Raw genomic sequence first — 21598 nt, 5'->3', positions numbered from 1 at the left:
TCAATATGTATGACAAATAAGTGGATGATAGTATAAATTAGAAATTCTGTACAGTTTCTGATCCACCATGGCAAAGGTAAGCTAGCACAGGTGTTTGACAGCCCCTCTATCATTGCCATACAAGGTGGGCAGCAAAAAAACACCCCAACAACAACAACAGTGGATTTTGGACCTCAAGGACTATTTGCCTTTGTCAGACACAGAACATGCATATTTGGACAATAACCTAAAAGACCACAGCATACAAGTACTCCTCCTGTTTTGCCAGTGTATAGGAGCTGTAACAAGGCAGAAAATAGTGCTTTTGTACAACCAAATTATTGTGCCACAGTTCATTCATTAGAATGTATTTCATCCCTACATGCAGTTTGTCACCTGTGCCTTCAGTACAAACACCTTTAAGTGTCTAGCCAATTCTAGAAAAGAAAAGAAGACTCATTTCTCCTAGGCAACTTTCCAATCTGACCTGAAGCAAAAATCCATCTCAGTCCCAAATATGCTAATTGCTGAAAATGTGAGCATTTTTTCAGGAAGTATTATAGAGGAACAAGTTTCCAACACTTAATAATCTGTCTCTTGTAATCCCTTGTAATCCACAGGAAGAGGAGAAACAAACCCATGGCCATTTAAAAAATGGACTGAACCCCTTTTCCTCAGAAACAATATCTCCCTAATTTGAACACTGAAGATTCTCTGTAAGCCACCTCCCCTTTATGTTATCCAGATTCAGCCCAAAATATAATATAAAAAGAAATCATGTAACTTGCCTGACTTCATGGGCCAACAGAGATCAGGAGCTCTAAAAATTTCTACTAGTCTCCCCACAGATCTGTACAAAGCCCTTGCTGCTGCACCTGCCCAAGTTGATTTAGACAGCCAATCTTTCATAGTAAAAAAAGTTCTGCTTTTAAAAAAATGATTTTTCACCATAGGTTCTTAATTACCATTTTGTAAACAGATTCTAACATTAGCATTGGGAATCACCTGTGGGTCAGTCTGGGACCAATTTAATGAACTATAAAACTGCCTAAAAGCATGCTCATGAGTAATCCTATTCACATAGAAAAATTCCACATTACGGATTTTGTTGATTTACTCTGAAAATCCAGATAGCATCTGCAAAATGTCATCCATTTATTAATTCCCTGTGTTATTCTAACATGTCAAAATGAAATGAAAGGAGAATGATATTAAAACTATTGAGCCAAACCCACTACTTCCTAACTACATCTCCACCCTCTGTTGTCCTGAAAATAATGATGTAAGGAATTTCCACACTGCATTCAGAGTATTTGGTTGCAAAATTTCAGGCCAACACAAATGAAAAAGAAATTGTAATAATAATCCCATGAAACATCAAGTTTATCATGGAAAATGGAATTGACCTTGACTCTTCAAATCACAAATTTCCATTGTTGGAAACAGGCAGTTTGACAAATTATTTACACAGTGTTGCAAAAGAAAATGAAGCTGGATCTGGCTCTTCTGAGAAGCACCTATATAGATGTGAGAAAATACTGTACTGAAACCGTTATGACTACTTTTTGGTCTTTTCTCAGCCCCTGGCTTCAACTCTATAAACAGTATTTACAAAGTAATGATGGCGCTGACATCATACTGCTTTTCTTCACATCAACATATTATTTTATGGTGTTTTGACAAGCTAGTACATAGTTCCTAGCCTCTGAAATGTTTTAGATAAACTGATTATTGTAGAAGGCACTAGACCAGCTGCTGCATTTATATGAAGGGTAGACCTCCTCAGGACAAATACTTCTCTCACAAGCCACAAACCGTCATGGAAACAAGAGTTCAGCATCACTGCTTATTCCTGTCATGCTATCACTTCCGTCATTTCATATGTTACTTAGCTTACCATGTTTCCTTCACAATCAGCTGTACTCTCTCTCACAGCCCTAAGTCTACCTGGAAGAAAACCCCCTATCTACCATCCTAAGAGTATCCAAGCTGTGAAACAATACAGCTAAACAAGAAGTAACTGCAATATTCAGAGTACTGCAGTGCGCATTTCTATTCCTCTTTCATTAGACATATGCACATATGGCCTACTTTCCTATAGGGTGACTCAGTTCTGCCTTTTTTTGTGACATGCTGGCAATGTGTCTCACTACATTTCAGCATTTGTTTTAATGGCAGCTTTGCAGCAGTTTGAAACACTGTGAATCAGCAGAGTGTGTTTTGTTTTAGCCACTTTGGCTGCAGTCCTTTGCAGTACTCAGGGATATGTTAGGTCTAAAATTGATACCTAAGTGTTCTTGACACATTGCAAATTTTGCCAGGTAAGAAGTGTCTTTGGTTAATAAGAATTTTATAGATAAATACAGAAATGTCCATAGATTTACTGTTCTTAGCGAACTGCACATATTATGATTGCATGTGGAATTTAAATTGTTGCCACCCGTATAGTCAGTCTTGATGTTCAACAATTCACCAACAAAAAGCAGGTCCTGTCTTTCATGTTGCTCTGAGACAATGCTCTGCTTTAAATAAACCACTTACCACAATCTGATTGCACAGATGTGATCCCAGTAATTTTCAGCTAACAAATGAATTTCTTACAAGCCAAGTGTCTAGTTCAGTGGTGGCCAAACCTGCTTAATGTTTGAGAGAAGGAAGGAAGGAGGGAAGTGTAATAGTGGGTTCTATGCATGGAAGAGTCTCAGAGTAAGTGACAACAAGCTCTTTAACAGGAATCACACGGTAAAAGGTCACAGTACAAGACTGACTTTGGGGCCCAGGGGCTGAACTTATATACATCTCTGGGTTCCTGCGCAAGCATGTTATTGGGTCATTCAAACCGGTGGGGGCTCCTTAGTTTGCAAGCCCCTAGTGGATATAGTCTTTTAGGTACGCGGGCTTGCAGTGCTTTTGCATCAACCGCCTGAGTGCAGGGGTTGGCGGTGACGCAGTTTCTACTTCAGGCATTGCTGGCAGAGGCCCTGGTGCCAAGGGGGAATTCGTCGGCTGGACTGGGTCCTCCGAGGTTTCTGGCACTGATGATGGTCCTGTCTGTTCCCCTGGTTCTGGCACAGGTGTAGCTGCTGGCTCTTCTGGTTCCTCTGGCTCAGGGGTTGTTTCACCAAGAGCAGGAGCCGGGGAGGTTGCGTTTTCATCCTTGTCTTTCCCCCCGGGCACCTCTCGCACACGTAATTGGTCAATGTGTGACTGAGGTGACTTCATACATGACGGCCCCTAGTACTTGGGATACTCGTGCTGGTATCCATGCTGGCCCCCCCCTGAAGTTTTTGGCAAACACTAAGTCCCCTGTGTTAAACCCCTGGGGGGCCCGGACCGCCTCTGGCACCTCTTGCAGGTTGGGCACGCAGTCCGGTTGCATGCAATCCAGGAGGATTGTCATTGGCTGGCCCATGAGAAGCTCTGCTGGGCTGTGGCTGGGGACCTACTGGGGGTGGAATGTTGCACTAGGAGGCACTCAGTGAGGCATGCTTCCCACTCCCCATATATGATGCGGCGAAGCGTTTCCTTCGTAGCCTGCACCATTCTGTCCGCTTGGCCATTTGTGGCAGGGTGAAAGGGGGCTGACCTTACGTGTTTTATTAAATTCCAGCCACAGAAATCCTGAAACTCGGCCGAGGTGAAGGCTGTCCCATTATCCGATACCAATGTGTCTGGGGGGCAAATATCCTGCATAGCACCCCTAATGCCGCTCAAGAAGAGGTGGAGGCCACTGGCACTCCTCTAACCATTTGGAGTAGGAGTCCACAATGAGCAAGAATATATGCCCCTGGAAGGGCCCCGCAAAGTCGAGGTGCAGGCAGGACCAGGGGTTGCAAGTGGACTCCCACTGTTGGGCCGGGGTTAGGGTGGCCAGATCGTCCCGCCCACCCAGGAAAGTCCCGCCCCTGCCCCCAAATGCCCACCTCACAGGTTGGCTAACCTGGGACCAATCAAATCCCAGGTTCGCCAAAAGGCTTAGACAACCTAGTTCTACCATACGTTTTCCCAACTAAGCCAGCACCCTAAGGCTATTATGCTGCGATCTTTTTCTCAGGATTCCTCTCGAAGGGCTTCGCAAACATACGAAGGATGGGCAATGAGCTTGTAAATCAGCAACTCTTCCTTTAATACAATTCACAGGCAGCTGTGAGAGAACGAACAAAAAAGTGAGCAGACTATGGCACGTCACTGAACTCTTGGATGCTGCGTCAGACGCGCGCACTGTTTCTCAGCCGTCACGTGTGAGGAACAAGTCTCTCTCGCTCTCTGGGCCGGAAGTGATGGCTGGGGGCGGGCAGGCCCTGGGAACTGATGGCGACTGCGGGCTGATGGTGTTGACGTCTGCTGAGCGTCTCAGGTAAGAGGCCTGCTCGCCTTGCCGTCCCGAGGGGCTGCCATAACTATCGAGTGCCCCCCTGTTCTGGCACTGGTCGCGGCTGTTGTAGCATGTCACCCTGCCTCGGTCCTCCGCCGGTGGGTTGGACTATCCTTTCTCTACCGCAGTTGAGCTGAATACAAGAACTCATGGGCATTCGATGAAATTGCTGAGCAGACAGGTTAAAACGGATAAAAGGAAGTACTTCTTCACCCAAAGGGTGATTAACATGTGGAATTCACTGCCACAGGAGGTGGTGGCGGCCACAAGTATAGCCACCTTCAAGAAGGGTTTAGATAAAAATATGGAGCACAGGTCCATCAGTGGCTATTAGCCACAGTGTATGTGTGTATATAAAATTTTTTGCCACTGTGTGACACAGAGTGTTGGACTTGATGGGCCATTGGCCTGATCCAACATGGCTTCTCTTATGTTCTTATGAAGGAGAGGCGGAGAGGGAGCCCGTATGGAGGTGACCTGGGGGCGGGGTCCAAGAGCTGGGCCGGAGGCTTGGGAGTGCTTAAGGTGGCTCCAGGTTGTTAAGGTTCTCCGGGGGGGGGGGGAGAAGCTCTAAAGGGTGGATCAGGTTGAAATTCCATTTTTTGTTTGCTGTGTGGGGCCGTCACGCAGCTTGTGAGGGGGCTAGAAGCCGGACCACCGGACTGGCAAACAAGGCGAGACCGGAAGGAAGGGGCTGTGGGGATGAGGAGTGGAAGCCGGGTGTGTTCCTCTAGCGAAGACGTTACAGGGCCCTTCTAGGGAAGCAACGGACAAAGTCTTTCGAGCCCCAGTAGTGATGCGTGTTGAATGTTTTCGCCGGCTCTGGAACTGCTTAGACAATGTTTCGAGGCGGCTAACAGCTCCATACTGAGCAGGTGGTTTCAGGTGGGTACCCGTGTAGATTCAAGGAGAACCTTAAAGACCAGGAAGATTTCCAAGATATAAGCTTTCTAGGCTGTCTGACTGAGGGAACTTTCACCTTCGGGAATTTATACTCTGGAAATCTTGGACTTTTAGGTGCTACAGGACTTGAATCTAGCTTTCCAAAGTAGCTTCTACTTCTGCTTCTAAGTTGATAGATGGGAATGTAAAGCTGACAATTGGGTGCCCCCCCCCCCCGTTTAAACAGGAACCAAGTTTTAAAGAGCAGAACAGGTGAAGAGAGAATAATAAAGGAGTACAGTCCATGCCTCCTTGGTAACGCTGTTCTCTAGGCTACAGTTCAGCCACTCCCTTCAAATCTGCTCAATGTGAGCTGGATAAACAAAAGGCCTTCTCTGGAGTTTTTTTTTATGTGTGCTTATCAGACACAGCAGTTGCAGGGATTTTTTTGCTGACATGTAGGAAGATAGTGGCTGTAAGTGACCTTGGAGTTTGTTTGATCTGTATAGGTTGTGTTTTTAAAATTATTTGCTTAAATGACATGAAAGGCCACAGTGTATTTTGTAGAAAGAACTAGCTGTTTTGCTGAGAAGAAGAGAAAAGGATTCCCCTACAGTAAGTGGCCTTCCCTGCATGGAGGAGGGCCGGCCCGGCAGCGGGCAGCTTCCCTTCCTGCCGGTGAGTGAGGTCCCCTTTGGTGAGTGATGTCACTTCCTGCTTCCGGCAGGTGGCACGGGGAAATGATGTCACAGGAAGTGATGTCACTTCCTGTTTCCGGCGGTGGCATGACATCACCGGAAGTGACGTCACTTCCTGTTTGTGGCAGCGCGTGCTTCGCGCGCGCACACACACATTCATTCCCCCCTCAAGGTGTCCCTGGCTGGCCTGCAGATATTATGGCCACCCTAGCTGGGGTGCAGGGTGGCACTGGACTGGTCTCCTGGCCTGGCTTACATTGGGCCAACCAGGATTCAATGGCGTTGTCAATTCTTGACCACCATACATAGCTGCAGGCCAGTGCCTTCATGCGTACAATCCCCAGATGGGCTTTGTACAGTGCTGTTAGGACTCGCTGCCACAGTACCGGGGGCACTACCACTCTACTTCCCCACAACAGGCACCCTTTATGTGCAGACAGTTTGTCTCGACGGGACGCAAACACAGAGAATTCCGAGCCCACCTGTCCTTCTGGCCACCCCCTCCACACCCATACCAGAACTCAAGAGAGAGTTTTGTCCTTGGAAGAGCAGTGGGCAATCTCCTTTGCATGTACCAGGTGGTCCGTGAGGGCTTGCAGTGACATGATCTGGAACGCTGGGTCTGGGATTGGATCCATGGAGGGCAGTGGCAGGCAGCTCAGAGCATCAGCATGACCCATTGCTTTCCCCAGGCAGTACTTAAGGTCATACAGATAACCCGCCAGGAAGATGGACCGCCTCAACACCCTCAGTGAAAGTATTTGGGGCATTTGTCGGTCGGGGGCGAACAGGCCCAGCAGGGGCTTGTGGTCCATCAAGATAGTGAAGGGCCGGCCATACAGGTAATCGTGGAATTTTTTTACCCCTACCATGATAGCCAGGCCCTCTTTATCTATCTGAGTGTAGTTTCGCTCCAGTTTTTGTAAGGTCTTTGAATAATAGGCTACCGGAACCTCATGACCATCCGACAGCCTGTGGGCCAACATGGCACCGACCCCGTAAGGTGAAGCATCAGATGCGAACATGACGGGTAGCCACTCATCGAAGTGTGCCAGCAAGCTATTAGAAATCAAAATGTCTTTTACTGCCTGGAATGCGGTGGTTTGCCAACGATGGTTCAACAGCCTATGTAAGGGCTCTGCTACTGCCACCTTGTGGGGAAGGAAGGCATGGTAGAAATTGAGAATTCCCAAGAACGATTGTAATTCTGCCTTGTTGGTGGGAGCTGGAGCATCACAAATGGCCTTTATTTTGTCCTGGGTCGGATGAATGCTGCTCGCATCCACCATATACCCCAGAAAATCTATGGTGGGCACCCCTAATACACATTTTTCCCATTTTACCTTTAACCCTGCCCCCTCGAAATGCTGTAACACCATTCAGAGGCAATCTCCCAATTTGTCTTTGGTGGCTGCTGCAATCAGCACATTGTCAAAGAATGGCTGGACCCCAGGGATACCTCTAAGAAGGGAGTCCATCAAGTTCTGAAACAGTCCCAGAGCCACGCTGATCCTGAACTGCAAGCGTCTAACTCTGAAGGCCCCCCAGTGCATTACGATAGTTTGATCTTCTGCTGTGGCGGCATCCACAGGGAGCTGTTGGTACACCTGCACCAAATCCAGTTTTCCAAAATTTTTTGCTCCCACTAAGGATGCTAACACATGGCTCACCACCCGGACGGGGTATGCATGGCCTTCCAGCACCTTATTAATTGTACATTTATAGTCAGCACAGATGCGTATGCTGCCATTGGGTTTGATCAGGGTTACTATGGGAGTCTCCCAGTTTGCATTAACGACTAGTTCCAGAACCCCCTGGGTCACGAGGTGGTCCAGCTCCTCTTCGATCTTGGGCCTCAAAGCTAGTGGCACACGCCTGGCCTTCAACCGTATGGGTTGAACGTTGGGGTCCAGTTGTAATGATACGAGGGCCCTGGTGTACGTCCCCAAAGTTCCGTTGAAAACAGTGGGGAACTCTTCGCACACCTTTTGAAAATCTCTTTGAATGGAGGTGTAATGGATCCCCATCACTTGGATGCCCAGGGCCTGGAACCAGAACTGACCTAGAAGGCTGCACAGATCGCCCTCCACCACAATGAGGGGGAGCTTGCCCTTGAACCTTCCGTATCTGATATGGACCAGGCCCACTCCCAGGACTGCAACCTTCTGCTTCTGAAAGTCCCGGACTATGAATGAAGTCGATTGTAACTGGGCTTTCCCCCCAGGCACATCTCCTTGAAGGTGCAGGCTGAAATGACCATCTGGCCCGCCCCCAGAGTCTACCTCCATTTTGCAGGACTTGCCTTCTATGAACACAGTCACATAATATTTATCTGGGGAGGGAAGGGGCAACTGGCATACCTGGGTCCCCGAAGTAGTGAGTGCCTGGATGTCATCCAAAAGCGTGACCTCATAGCAGTGACCATTCTGTTGGCAAGGAAATTTCCCTTGGCATAGCGCCGCCAACCGGCACACCCTGGCTATGGGTCTGACCTTCCCGCATGTATGGCAGGTCACACTCCTGAACTTGAAAATGCGCCACTCGTGTGGCTCCCCACAGCTGGTGCAGGTCTTGGGGGTGGTCGATTCTGTTGCTTGTGGCCTAGGCTTTTGTTGGGTCACCTGATGCAGCTTGAGGGCATCATGCCCGTCTGAGTCGTCTGATTCTGTGGCCAGTCGCAGCAGGTGAGCGCTGGTCCCTGGGTGGCGGGCCTTCTCTTTGTGCGCATCCTCGGCAGCGGTGGCTATTTGTAGGGCCTTCTCCAAGGTTGGCTTTGATTCTGTCACAATTTTCCGATGTGCCTTCCCGTCCCTGATGCCATGAGTGAACTTCACGAGCAGGGTCTCTTCCAATTGTGTGCCATACTCTGCCTTCCTGCCCAAATCTCGCAGGCAGGCTAGGAAGGTCACTATGGTTTCATTCAGCTCCTGGAAGCTGTCAAGGAATTGTAGCTTCCGGCTGAGGAAAGTAGGCTTCAAGACAAAATGGCCAGTCAGCGCCTCGATGATCTTGTCAAAGGAAGATGCCTCGAGTGTCTCTGGTGTGACCTGGCTCTCCACTAGCTGTAGTGTGGTGATGTCGCAGTTGCTCAGCAAGATGACCTTCGTGATTTTGGGTTCATCATCCTTGATTAGCTGTGCCATGAGGTGGTACCTGAGTCTTTTGAACCAGGTTTCCCAGGCCTCGGGCTGTGCCATGTCAAACTCCAGAATGGAGTTTTGCAATCTGGATGTGGCGGCCATGATTGGGCTGGGTGGCAATGCCTGTTGTGCGATGGCGCTGGATCTCAGTGTGCTTGGCAGTGCCGTGGTGCCCTGGACCTCACTCATCCGGATCCCACCTTCATCGCCACTATAATATAGTGGGTTCTATGCATGGCAGAGTCTTGAAATAAGTGATAACAAGCTCTTTAATAGGAATAACATAGTAAAAGGTCAGTACAAGACTAGCTTTGGGGCCCACGGGCCAAACTTATATACATCTCTGGGTTCCTGCGCAAGCACGTTATTGGGTCATTCAAACCGGTGGGGGCTTGTGATTGATCCTGAGCTGCAAGGGTTTGAATCCTACAGTCCTTTGTTCCCAAGTCCCCAATCTCAGTCCATATGGCTCCAATGAGCCAGGCGGAAACACCAAAGTGTTCCCTTGAGTCCATATACATAACAGAAGGAAGGAAGGAAGTGTGCTTTGCTAGAACTGTGGAATAGGAAGGACCCCATGGGTATGTGAAGCCTCAGCCAGCACAAGTTGCTGAAGACATCCCCGTGAACTGACCTGGCATACTCACCCAAGCTGCCTGTGGGTTGGCAAAATTAAAAGCCCAAGCCCACGGCTGAGGGGTGTTAAAACTTGAAGACAATGCAAGAATAGCGGTCCAAAGGTGGCAGACTGCCTCCATGGACCCCAAGGCCAAACCATGTTAGGATGCTCTGTGAATTCCGCCTTACCAAACTGCCCACCCTGAGGTACGTCCACATCAGAAGGCTCAATCAGAAGAGGTGACATCCCATCCATTCCATCTACACCAGACCTACTCTCAAGGGAAGACAACCTATTAAGTATCTCCTCCTGAAAACGCTTCTTAGCAGCCCACCTGGCCACCTTAGATGTATCACCTGCCCCATTCCCTTTGGCACCATGGTAGCCCTTCCCCGCGCACCCTCCAAAGCAGCCAACCTAGCCAGAACTGACTGTTCAAAGCTATTATCCTCATCATCTGATGAAGGCTGTGGTTTGGGACGTTTAGGGGGTAATTTAGGGGCAAGGTTTCCTTAGGTTTTCCTTTTCCCTTTGGCATGGTTAAACCATGTCATGTTAAGAGGCAGTAGCCTAAAAACCAATCCAGCCAGACAAAGGAGGAGGGTGGGAAGCACACACTGATATCTCAAACCAAGGCCATTCGTTCTCAACCACTACACCAAACTGGCTCCTAAAATGGCTCCCAATAAGGCACCTAAGATGGACTCTGCAAGGAATACCTAAAATGGCCACCAAATGAAATAACTCAAGATGCCTGCCCAAACTGTCTACTTAAAAAAGAGGGGTGGGGAGGGGGTGGGGAGGCTCTAAGCCCAGCAGAGAAGAGTGCTTAAATTTTTCCCCAGGGGAAGACTCCCAACCTTACCACCACCCACTACACCTTCAAAAAGACGAGCGGGGGGGGGGGGGTGAGGTAGATACAAATGGAGGAAAAAATAACCAGCACCGGCCTCACTGTAAGCGCTGCAGCCTCTATTCCAAGTGAGAAAAAAGGAGGAGGGGGAAGGCTACAAACTCCAGCCATGCTATGAGCGCCACAGCCTCTAATCTGAAATGAAGAGAGGGGAGGGGGAAGGCTACAAACACCAGCCATGCTACAAGCACCGTGGCCGGCCGCAAACCACTCAGTCACTCCCAGCTGGTTCCGCCGATGCTTCAGCAGCCATGGCTGTACGCCGCTGTCCCCTGGCACTTCCACCAGCCACAGCTCAAAACAACTGCCAACACTCCAGCTTTGACTTGGAGACTTCCATCAAGGGGTAATCCTTCCTCCATTACCAATTTCATTTCAGTGTAATGGCTTTCAATGTCAGAAAGTTACTTATCATGTTCAACTTGTTTAATTTTCAAATTAAACCTATTAGACCTGGTTTGGAGAAGCATAAAACAAGCATTTGCCTCATGTGAACTGAAAGCTTTACCATTCCTAGTTTTTAAAACATCTGTTTTCTCCCAGCGCTATTATTTAATCAGCAACAACACCATTATTGCACTTTCTTAACAAGAACTTGCTTTGTGTGCTTGTCCTTACAGCCAGTAGTATGGGAAACAATGTAAGAGCAAAAGCAGAAAATATCTCTCTTATATTTCTTACTACTTTCTGCCTGACTACTGATATTCATTCGCAGCTACTTGCCCTTCAAGTCAAAAGTAGTGCTTACTGAGTACACACATCTTTACTGATTGATGTCCCATAAAATCTTAGATCAGACTATCCCACTAGTATGGTAGCAGTATGTGTATATATATATATATATATATACATATATCTGATTTAGGATTTTTGAAGATTTCATAAACCTGATATAGTCTGTATTACACAGTCCCCCAATCTCAAACAACTACTCAGCCACAATAATAAATCTAATTTGAACATGGACACTGCACCAGAGCTTGCAATAAACCCAAACGTTGCTGTCATATACACTCAGACAACACAATCACTGGACCTAGTAACATAAACACACCATCTGAGGCTTATTCATTTTCTAACATTGCCATTAAATGCTAACAGTGCCCTTCAGTTCTGTACATAGGACAAACAGGTGAAACCCAATAAGGGTTAATGGACAATGGCTATGACACCCCTGAATTGGCACTCACCAATTCTGTTTGCTATTGTGATAGAGCCAGTTGCAAATTTAATCAGATTATCCAACAAAATTCCAGGGATCAGTATTCAATACACATTTTTAAAAATTAGTCTATTTGCAGACAATATAGTTCTCTATCTGACCCAATCTATTTTTTAAAGAATTGGCAGGTTGTTTTTTTTTCATTCAGTTCACTTTCAGGATTAACTATTAATAAACTTAAAACTGTTTTGTATCCCATGAAAATGTCAACCCTTACACAACATACCATTAAGTTTACCTACTCATACCAAAGTGTCACCAAGTCATGGTCATATTTAGGTATCAATGTTCCCCTTCGGGTCACTGACCTTATCAAAATCAATTATCATGCAATCTTTTCAGAAGTGACCAAAACACTTAAACAATGGGACAAAGAATCTTTATCGTGGTTGTAATATCTTAATATAATTAAATCCTTTGTTTTCCTGAAGTTATTATATTTGTTTTATGCCCTCCCTATAGATATTTCCTTTTCTCTTCTTTAAAGAAATGGCAAAAAGACCTCAAACTTTATATGCAGGTACAAGAAATCCAGAATTAAGCTCTCAACAAAAATTTGTAGATCGAAGTGCTAAGGTGGATTAGCATTTCCTGATCTTACTTTATATTATAAGACATTTGGATCAAGGCAGATATGTTGACCCACTGCCTCACTGATGTGGGGATTCGGGGTTTCACCTTACAGTATCTGGTCTCCTTTCTTCAAGGTCAGGGACAGAGTGCGGCTCTTGGGGTTGAGTTGTCCCAGAGGCACTCACTGGATTGTGGTATGCCATAGGGTGAAATTCTCTCCCCAATGCTGTTTAACATCTATATGTGTCAGATTGTTTGGAGATTTGCGCTGGGCTGTCACCAATATGTGGATGACACCTAGCTCTATGTACTAATGGATGGCTGCCCAGACTCAGCCCTAGAGAGACTGGCTGGAGTGTTGCACATTGTGACTGGATGGTTACAACAGAGTCAGATGAAACTGAATCCACTGAAGACAGAGGTCCTCTGGCTGGGCCATGGGGGACTGGGAACAGGGATCAGGCTCCCATCATTTGACAGGGCTCCGTTGGAGCCAATGTTGAAGGTTAAGAGCCTAGGGATATTTCTGGATGCATTTCTGACTATGGAGACTCAAGTCACCACTGTTGCCAGATCTGTTTTTTCTTTTTTAGGTGGATCAGGCAGCTGATCCTGTATCTCAACCCTCATGACCTGGCCACAGTGACCCATGTGATGGTCACTTCCAGACTAGATTATTGTGAGTCTCTACATGAGGCTGCCTTTGGCTCTGATCCAGAAACTCCAGTTGATGCAGAATGCAGCTGCATGAATATTGACTTTGTCACCTGTACAAGTGCAGATCCATCCTGTGCTTCACAAACTGCAATGGCTACCTATCAAAGCCATATACAGCCAGGGGCCAGCATACATTTGGGACCACCTCTCCCCATATGAGCCCCATTGGTCCCTACAATCTGCAACTCAACAGCTTCTGGTGGTCCCAAGTCCCAGAGACACCAGGGTTGCCTCAACTAGGGTCCGGGTGTTTAGTGGGAAAGAAAGAAGGAAGCAGAAGGAAACAGGATATTGGGAAGGGAAAGAGGAAACAGTGGCATGGGGAGGAATGAGATGACCTTGTCAGTCTCCCACTTGACAATATATCTAATTCTCAACATAGCCAAATGTGTTAATGCTTTACTCTGAAGACTATGGCCAGGAATAGACAAACCCCAGGTTTGTAGAAGAACCTGAAATCTAAAAACGGAAGTATAACCTATTATTCTTTGGGAGGAGGGAAGCATTCTCTATAGTTTTAATTAAAAAAAATACTACTACATAGCAGTACTTCTAGACTTCAAACCTTGATTTCTGTCAGTAGTAGGCAGTGGGACGCAGAAGGCCTTTTCAGGAATCTTTGGACTTTCAGGGGAGAACTGATAAGGGCAGAGCCTGGCAGCAGCCACAGGGCAACTTAATACCACACAACTTGCATGACTCTCCCAGGACTGGCAGCTTGCTACTGTTCAACAACAGCCAACCCCACAAAAGTCAGTGTTTTATAGTGGTTAAAGTTCCAGACTAGGATCTGGGAAACTCAGGTTCAAATCACCACTCTGCCATGTTTTGTTGCTTCAGCATTTTATAAAATAATTCCATGTGGCGTATTAATGGTCTGATAACCTCAGCTGTCTCATCAAATGCATATAGAATGAAGTGTGAATCCACTAATTTTAGTGTAACAAATCCTGAATTGTGTCCTTAATAAATAATATCTGATAGGAGTTGCCTCATTAAAATGGCTCTGCCACTGTTCAAAGTTTTTCTACCACTTCATTTGTTCTTTCCTACAATGAATAAAAATGAGTTAACTGTCCTTTACTTCAAAGATGATTTTTGAATTGATGGCATTGTTCAAAGAAAGTGCACTCAATGTGGCAGAACAAGTATTTAATAATTGGACATAATATACAAATGTGCTACAGCATTTCTCTCTAATTTGTATGTCAGGTCCTTGTAAGGAGAGCTTGCTGCTTGATTAAAGAATAAAAACACTCTGTGTCCATCTTTTTGAGAATGTATGCTGTCATCTGAAAAGCAACAGAGATTGGACTGTGCAAAGGATCATAATACTTAGCATTAATAGAAATACTTATTTATATGTCTCTCAGTGAACCTGTATGGGAGGTTAGTATCAACTTCACACTAGAAATAGAGGGGTGGAAGTGGGAATTGAAATACTGTCCACCAGTGACATATATAAAATTTGAACTGGGAACTTCTGTCTCTTTTAGCCAATATGTTACACTTGTTTCTGTGAGAGAAAAGATGCTGGCTGTGAACTAAGGACACTTTCTGAAAATAAGCTCCTCTGCATAGCCCAGTTTACCCTGTTTAGACCTGCTCAGTATTTGTCCCTCTATATATTTAAGCAGTTTTTTTCCCAACAGTATTGAAGGTGCACAGGACTTCATTTTTTCATATTTGTACTTGCCTTTTGTACCATGGAATGAGGTTAAATGAGGGCTGTATTAGTGTATTATTCTGCAGCAGCTGCTTATTATATACTTCACATCTCTTTAAATGTGGATCACTGTAACTTTCAAGTAGCCCCGGAGGCCACCAACCCTATTTTAGATCAATATTTGACTCCAGAGTTCCTCTGCACAGTTAAATATGTCCTGGCCACATTATCCACCCCACTCATCACCCCTCATTGGGGTTGATGATACTGCTCAACCATAATAAGTCCCTTCCCAATTCCCTCAAGCCAGTCAGTTTTGAGAGCAGGATTGGTTAAACCTTGCTTTATCTATGGATCTCAGAATATCCACACACACAAATAAAGGTCCTCAAAAACCTTTGCTCATCAAAAAAAGGTGCCAAGATGATGTGCCAATAAATTACCCAGACAGGAGAGACAGCAGTTGTTCAAATGCAGACAATGGCTTATGATTGCCTCAGACACCTGCTTCTTCTCATACTTCCTTCCTTTAAGGGCAAGGTCAAAAATGCTTATGCAGAGAGCAAGGAAAATACATTTAAAAAAAAATTAAGTTAGAGATAATTCTGAAAAAGGGCAAAAGTTCTTAAAAAATGAGGTAGATCAAGATGGGTACCTGTGTTAGTCTGTCGGTAGCAGTAGAAAAGAGCAAGAGCCCAGTATCACCTTAAAGACTAACAAAATTTGTGGCAGATCCAGATGGGCTGCCATGTTGCTCTGAAGTAGTAGAACAAAGCAGGAGTCAAGTACACCTTTAAGACCAACATACTTTTATTCAGAATGTAAGCTTTCATGTGCATGCACACACTTCTTGTGGCAGGATATGAGTTTTCATGCATCACTGCTCACTTCTTCAGATAACTTCAGGTTATCTTCTTCAGATATCTTTGACTGGAGAATGAGGGATTGTCTTCAGTTGTGAAGCTGACTGACAGGAAGACAAAAATCATCTTCTGTTGTGAGGGTCACTGAGAGGCAAGGAGGGAGATATGATAGAGGCTGTAAAAGTTTGCATTCCTGGTGTTATTACAATTGATGCTGTGAGTGGCAAATAGAGGAATGTATTTAACACAAATATATTTTTTCAAGCTGGTCTGTTTAGGCCAGGGGTAGGGAACCTCTGTCCCAAGGGCCGTATATGGCCCTCGAGATCACTTGGTGTGGCCCTCAGGGATTGCTGGGCCGAACCGAGCCATGTGGCAGCCTCTCTAGGGCCTGGCTGGCCAGCAAGGATCATGGGAGCCAGCTGCGCTGTGCAGCAGTCTCCCCAGGGCCAGGCAGGGATCACAGGGCCCAGATGTGCTGTGCGGCAGCCTCCCTGGGGCCTGACTGGCTGGCCAGAATTGCTGCAGGGCCTGAAAAAGTTACTGTCACAGTTCAGTTTGCACTTGATGATCCCAGATGGTGTAGCCTAATATGCTAATGAGTGTGTGACCTAATATGCTAATATTAGGGGATGTGGTCTAATATGCTACTGAGTTCCAGTTGGGCTTTTTCTACAAAAAAGCCCTGGGTCTATGCATTTGCCTAGGGCGGCAGGCTGTGTGTGTATGTGTGCCAGATTAGGCTCTCCCCACATGACTTCAAATAGAAAAACAATTATTTGCATTAATTTTGCTGGCCTGAATCATTCTCCCTCAGCGGAGCACTGTTTTTAAGTTGATATTTTTTATGGCCCGCGAATGATGTTATAAACATCCATATGGCCCTTGGCAGAAAAAAGGTTCCCCACACCTGGTTTAGGCCATGACCTGGGTCATTCTTTGCCTGCTTCTTTTGAAGTGTTTGTGATACAGATGCTGAACCCAATTTTTGAAGAAATTTTGTTACAATTCAAAGACTCTTCTACACATACTGAAGCACATCTGTGTCTAGAACTTTCATAAATTCTTCTGACAGCAACTTATTTAATTAAATTGGATGGATGTGACTCATGTGGTCCTTCTCCTCAAAAGATAGTATTTGTTCAGGTTGAACCAGCAAGCTCAGCTATGAAGCCTGAAAGGTAACTTTCTCTATCCCTTAAACTACTTTTCAGGATTTTTGTGGGGCTAGAAACATTCATTCTTTTTGGTGGAGAGGCAGAATACAAGTGTAACAAATAAAATCAATTTCCCATCCGATGACCCACTCTGTAGATGGAGGGCAGAACAGACAGAAATATTTTCATGACAATGATACATATCAAGAGGTCTTCCAACATTTCTTTGCTTTACATCTTAAAACGATTCTCTAATTCAATGGCATAACAATTTTGTCCAATTATGTGGTCTTTGGGGATAAAACAGATCACCTGCTTTTAAATGGGTTCTGTAGAAGCAAAGCAAGGACAAATCATTATTGACAGGTCATGGAAGGTATTTTGTGTCCCCTGCTCTGCTGGAGGCCATTAAAATCAGTTCACTTGTCTTAATATGTAACACCTGTGGATTGAAATTGAGGGAGGGGGAAGAGTAGCTAATAGCACATTTCAAATGAAATATGGGAGGCAACCCAAGCCCTTCACTGCCCCCTTCCTTTTTTCCCAGAGATTGTTCATTAGAAGGTAGTCACATTCAGTTATTATTGTTGCTGTTATTGTTATTATTACTTGTACTGCTGCTGCTGCTAAACAAGAAAAGCCTGCCCCTGCAAACAGAAAGTAGAATAAACAACAATGCATTTGAAATATTCCTCCAGGTTTTTTTTTAAATAAAAATATTTTCACTGCAATTATAAAATATTATAATAGTACATATAATCTTATTAACATATGTGTTTTGTTATTTGAGATCTTTGATTTTGTGCATTTGAATCACAGAAAATGTTTTGAAAAATAAGGTTTTATTGAACTGATTCAGATGGTTCTGAGTGAGAAACCCTGGGTCTCAAGTCCGTCAAAGTTAAACACTTTTTAGTTCCAATGATTTGAATGAGAAAGATTGAACATAATATTTTGGATTTTTTGGCAAGGAACGGATAACAGAGAAAAATGAAATCTAAGTAATAGCTATTAAGGTAATATGGGAACAGGACTGTGCAGAGTAGGCTTCCCAGTCCCCAGGTCCCAGCAGGGGATCCCCTGGTTTTACAGGCTTCCCCCACCCCCAGCCAGCTGGCTGGCAGGGGAAGCCCCGCCCCCATAGCCACCATGCAGCTCTAGATCTCGGGCAGGTTTAGAAACCTGCAAACAGGTCTGTTTCAAAATGTGTGTGTGTGTGTGCCTTTAAAGTTAAGCAGGAAGTACTTCATGGGGAAAGGTCAGCAGCACAGTCCCTCCATTTGTTTTGCTTTTGTTTCACTTCAAGTAAGTGTGTGTGTGTGTGAGAGAGAGAGAGAGCAGCGTAGCCCCTGTTCTTTTCAGATGTCGTTGTGGAGGAACCAGACCCAGTAAGTGTGTGTATGTGTGTGTGTGTGGGAGAGAGGGTTGCCAATCCCCAGGTTTGGAGGTCCTCCCCCCTGCTTTAGGGGGGGAGGGAAATGTCTACTGGGCACTCTATTATTCCCTATGGAGAATGATTCCCATAGGTAATAATGAGAAATTGATCCACAGGTATCAGGTGTTCTGGGTGGCTATGATTTGAGGTAGAGGCACCAAATTTTCAGTATATCATCTAGTGCCTCTCCCCAAAATACCCCCCAAGTTTCAAAATGATTGGACCAGGGGGTCCAATTCTATGAGCCCCAAAAGAAGGTGCCCCTATCCTTCATTATTTCCTATGGAAGGAATGCACTTAAAAAGGTGTGCTGTCCCTTTAAATGTGATGGCCAGAACTCCCTTGGAGTTCAATTATGCTTGTCACACCCTTGCTCCTGGCTCCACCCCCAATGTCTCCTGGCTCCACCCCCAAAGTCCCCAGATATTTCTTGAATTGGACTTGGCAACCCCAGTTCAGGGTGCTCACACTTCCATGGGAAATTCTTCAGAGTCTTTCTGCAATCTGAGCCTTATTGAAAGAGCATACTTAACACACATTTCCAGACTTCTCTCTGAAACCATGAGGCCAGGTTCTTAGCTAATATGACAACAACATCAGTATCCTAAAATAAGAGTCCTTGGAACCTTTTGTTATCTCTAATTTGGTTCATATTTGTGAAATTTTGTGGTATATTTCATAACCATTAGGTATATGGCTTGGATGTAGATAAGGATCCACTGGCAGAATAATTTCTATTCAAGCAGATTGATTTTCTTGCCTCTTGCAATAGTCCAAAATGCCCCTTGAAAAGCTATTCTCGGGGGATAAGGGACTGCCATAAACAGCATTTGGACGAGTCATTTTGGACTGCTGCAGGCAGGACCGGCCCAAGTCCCTCTGGTGCCCTAGGCATCACAGCTCCACCCCTGCCCTGAGTCCCCGGGCCAGCTGCCTACTCGCAAGTAGCCCCACACCTGCCACCTACTTTTGAGTAGGCAGCAGGTGCCTCCAAGCAGGTGCCTCCCTGCTCCGCTTGCCCCCCCCCCCGCTCGCCATGAGGACACCCAGCCACACCGGCTTCGAGGTCTGCACATGTTTTGAAGAGACCTCTGGAGGAAGTTTCTCTCCCCTTTTTTCTGGAAAGGAAGGGGGAGAAACTTCCTCCAGAGATCTCTTCAAAACACGCGCAGACCTCGAAACTGGTATGGCTCGGGATCCTCACGGCGAGCTTCTCGGGGGTTTGGTGGGAGTTGGCTGTGGCAGAGCGAGGTTTGGGGGGCAAGTTTTGGAGGGGGTGGGCAGGAGCTGGTGGTGGCAGGGTGAGCTTCTGAGGAGCAGGCAGGAGCATGGCAGGCAGAAGGAAGCTGGCAGAGGCAGGGGTAGGGAGTCAAACTAGGTGGTTGTCTTGGGTACCAGGAGGGAGGGAAGCCCAATTCAGCACCCTCTCCCTCCAGGTACCCTAGGCAACTGCCTAGTTTGCCTAGTGGGCGAGCCAGCCCTGGCTGCAGAAGGGGATAAGCAATACTGTTGTGCACTGTGGCTAGAAATCCTTCCACTAATAGAGAAGGCTTCTCTGGATCACAGTTCATGTTTAAAAAGCTATTGGAACTGATATTCTCTAAAACATCATTACTAATCATTTGGAATGGCAAAAAATGAGATGGCTGGATACCGTTACTGATGTAACAAACATAAATTTGAGCAGACTTCAGAGGATGGTGGAAGACAGGAGGGCATGGCGTGACTTTGTCCATGGGGTTGCAAAGAGCCGGACTCGACTGTGCGACTGAACAACAAAGAACAAAATGTTGTTTTACCAGGTGACATATAGAATAAATCTATTTGTATTCCTGGGCAGTGTACTTCAAATGAACATAGTTAAAATGCTGTCCCAAAAGAAAATGTGTATATACGTTTATTTTATTCTACTTTACCTCACAGTTTTCTGGGATGACTGGAAAGACAGAATTTTTTTTAAAGTCCTATGTTTAACAGAAAAGATATACTGTGCAATTCAGTTGTAAAAATAATATGCACACTAAGACTATTGGTGCTCTAAAAATACAGCAGAATTGCCACCTACATGTGTAACATTTTGCAAGTTTAAAAATGTCATAGTGCATAAAAATAGTGCCTCTTCAACCCAAAGACTAGTTCTGTCAGGGTAGCATCTGAGCCAAGTTACTGTGGCATCATAATCAGTTTGTACATGCCTTCCCAGTATGGAAAAGACATGAAAAATAATTTTTGTATGGATTGTATGGATTTCTGTGTAGCCAGAAAGCAGATTTATCCTTTCAAGAGAAAACAAAGGAAAATATCTCTCATTTCAGATATGTCTGTAATCAGTTCTTCTAGACCCATGGTGATTTAGTTGGTGCATGCCACATTTAATGCTTTTTTTTTCTTATGGAATTGACTAAGGAAAGCTGCCAGAGGTAGCTGTGCCCTCAACAATTGCAGTAATACCTATTTCTGAATTCCTGAAGAATACACTGATCCCTGAAGTGATCTTGTAAAATTCTAGTATTTCATGGTTTTGAAATCTTTATTCTACACTAAACACAGCAACTCATTGCTAATAATGGGTTTTGCTCTCTCTTACACACACACCTACATGCACACACATGCATAAAAACACCCACTGTTGCAACACTTACACATACACACACACTTATGCAAACATGAAAAGGTTTCTGCTCCTGGCAATAAGATACTTCTATTGCAAAACCCATGTGTTTATACGCCTTCCAGAGAAATATGTGAAAGGCATATTCTATTCTTTCTTATTTCACAAAAATCAGTTTTTATGAATGTCTTGATTGGTCTTGATGGCACAGTAACAATCCACTGTGCTCTTCCTACGAATACAGTGTCATAAAGTGCTTTATATATGGACTGACTATTTTAGAAACCAGTGAGAATGCCCCTGTTTTTCACAGGACACTTGATCTTCTTAAAACATAAAACGTGTTTTTATGGCCTTTTTTCCTAACTCTGTTTTGTTGCATTATTCAGCCTTTCCCAGATCCCACACAAATGTGATCACTACCATTTGACCCATCTTTGGTGTCACTAATGTAATGAAATCTGTGCTACCTTAAAGGCAGACCAACTTGACAAAAACCTGTAGTAGGTATGTCGGTCGGTAGGTAGGTGGATGGATGGTGGGTGGAGGGAGGGAGAGAGAGAGAGAGAGAGAAAACCTGTAGTAGGTAAATATATATGGATCCAATGCACCTAAAATCCATTTTACATGTCCAAGGTGTTTGTAAGAAATTATACACAGGAAACCTTTTTTACAAATACCTTGAACATGTAAATTGGATTTTAGGGTCAAACTAGACAAAATCCATGACACAAGTCAGGTCAGATTT

This window comes from Heteronotia binoei, chromosome 2, assembly GCF_032191835.1.
Source record: "Heteronotia binoei isolate CCM8104 ecotype False Entrance Well chromosome 2, APGP_CSIRO_Hbin_v1, whole genome shotgun sequence".
Taxonomy (NCBI): domain Eukaryota; kingdom Metazoa; phylum Chordata; class Lepidosauria; order Squamata; family Gekkonidae; genus Heteronotia; species Heteronotia binoei.
This window is presented reverse-complemented; position numbering follows the sequence as displayed.